This window comes from Lathyrus oleraceus, chromosome 1, assembly GCF_024323335.1.
Source record: "Lathyrus oleraceus cultivar Zhongwan6 chromosome 1, CAAS_Psat_ZW6_1.0, whole genome shotgun sequence".
Classification (NCBI taxonomy): domain Eukaryota; kingdom Viridiplantae; phylum Streptophyta; class Magnoliopsida; order Fabales; family Fabaceae; genus Lathyrus; species Lathyrus oleraceus.
Genome location: NC_066579.1, coordinates 410,732,235 through 410,734,576, shown reverse-complemented (window position 1 = coordinate 410,734,576; position 2,342 = coordinate 410,732,235).

Below are 2,342 nucleotides of genomic sequence, written 5' to 3'. Positions count from 1 at the left end.
TTCTTTAATTAAATTAATTAATTAAAGTCTTGTTTAATTAGATAATTTTGATTAATTAACTTTAATTAACTTGATTATTTAATTTAATTAAATAATTTTGATAATTGATCTTAATTAACTTAATTAATTGATTTAACCGATTTTTAATTAACTAATTTTGTTAACTAAAAATTGATCGACTTATGTCAATGCCATTTCAATAATCATTTCCAACCCAAGCTCATTCATTATCATTTCAATATCATTTTAAAACCAAAATCATTTCATCATCAATTCAAAATCATTTAGAAACTTTTTTCATAATTCAATTTCGTTCCAAACACGAATAAAAAACCTCGATCAATGTCGAGTGCGTCTTTTCCAAATCAATTCAAAACACATAATCACGATTAAACACTATTTCATTAAAGATGAAAAGGGGGTGGTCTCGAGCCTTCGATTTCTCTACTCAATTGTTTGGGTATGAGTTCCCTTACTCAACTAGGCAGACAATTATCATCTCTTAAAAACTTCTAATCCCATTAAATCAAAGTCAAATAATTCTCACAATAACTTAGACGAAAAAGGAAGTGGTCTAGAGTCTTCTATTCCCTTCTCGGAATACTTGGATACGAGTTCCCTTACTCGACCATTCGAGTATTTATTGTTTATCTAAAACGTGTTAACAATGTCTAAACCCTTTTATTAAGGATGAAAAGGGAGTTGGTCTTAAGCCTTCGATTCCTCTCCTTAATTACTTGGATACGAGTTCCCTTACTCGACCATTCGAGTAATCGTCATCCATTAAAAACTTCCAATCTGATTCACCTCAAAACACTTTCATAATCAACTTAATCAAACTCTTTTTTTTGTAATAATTTGGACAGAAAGGAAGTGGTATATAGCCTTCTATTCCCTTCCCGAGTACTTGGATACGAGTTGTCTTACTCGGTCATTCGAGTATTCGTCGTCCAAATCAAAATACCCTTACATGATCTAAATCCTTTCGCAATTAAGGATGAAAAGGGAGATGGCATAGAACTTTTGATTCCTCTCCTCGGTTACTTGGATATGAGTTCCCTTACTTGATCATTCGAGTAATCATCATCCAACAAAATACTCAACACATCAAAGCTATCTTTTTCTCACCCCTGTGCGATCGAAACCCATTTCACAAACGGACATTGTTTAGTCCTTTCTAATACATACACAAACTAGCACTTAAGCCTCACATGCGCAGACATACAACTAAATGTTTAAACTGCTAGAACAAGATCAAATATGACCCCTTCTACCGTAAAAAAAATAAACGCTAATTCTCCCATCCGCGAGCAAATAAGCCAATGTCTAACCGTTAAAATGTGACCTAAGCACCTGTCATCCAAAATCAATCAACCAACACTCTTGTCTACCAAAAACCATGTAGCTTGGAGTTCTCCATCACACCTGGAGATATGTAGGAGCAATGTTCACGTCTCGTCAAGCACTATAATAAAAAAATTCCAAAAATATCTTTTGTCCTTCGCCGAATTACGAATATTTGAATTTCTTATTGTACATGAGGATACGTAGGAGCAAAACTCGCAATCTTCTCAAGCACCCTAATAAAAATTATTTTGTGACTCCTTTTCTTTTACACTTTTAATAACTCGAAGAAAACAGTTAACATAAGTCAACATTCAATCGCAAATTTAACTAAAAGGTTCCCGTTCAGTACAACTGGCGTGAGGGGTCTTAATACATTTCCCTTGCGTAATTGACTCCTAAACCCAAAGTTGGTTGCGACGACCATTTTCTTTTTTAAAGGTTTTATCGATATTTTCCTTTCCTTAATTGGAATAAATAAAGTTCGGTGGCGACACTGTTCGAATCAACATTTTCCGCGACCACCATGAAGGATCGTATTTTTAGAGATGCCTTAGCTGGCGACTTTGCTGGGGGTCAACTTTTTCCGTGACCATCACGAAGGATCGTATTTTTCGAGATGAGACACCACCTTGTGACAACTACAACCTATTTACTTACCCACACACAAACCTCAAACAACCTTCCACCAACAACTAACAATATTTCATCCATCCATTTCAACTCACTAACCTGCATCATCACTACTTCAATGTCTTCATCCAGTCACTTTTCCTCACCGTATTTCAACCACCACCACCACCATTAACCCCGCCGACCTCACCTTCTTCTTGACCAAAATCTTCTTCTTCAACAGTTACATACACCCCAACACCAACGACTTCCGCTTCACTAAACCTAACAAGTCGTGCACCACCATCTTCCAAACTCCACCTTCCACCGTCATTTCATTCTGGAAACACCAAACCAACATCGACGATGCACAAAACTCGCTCACT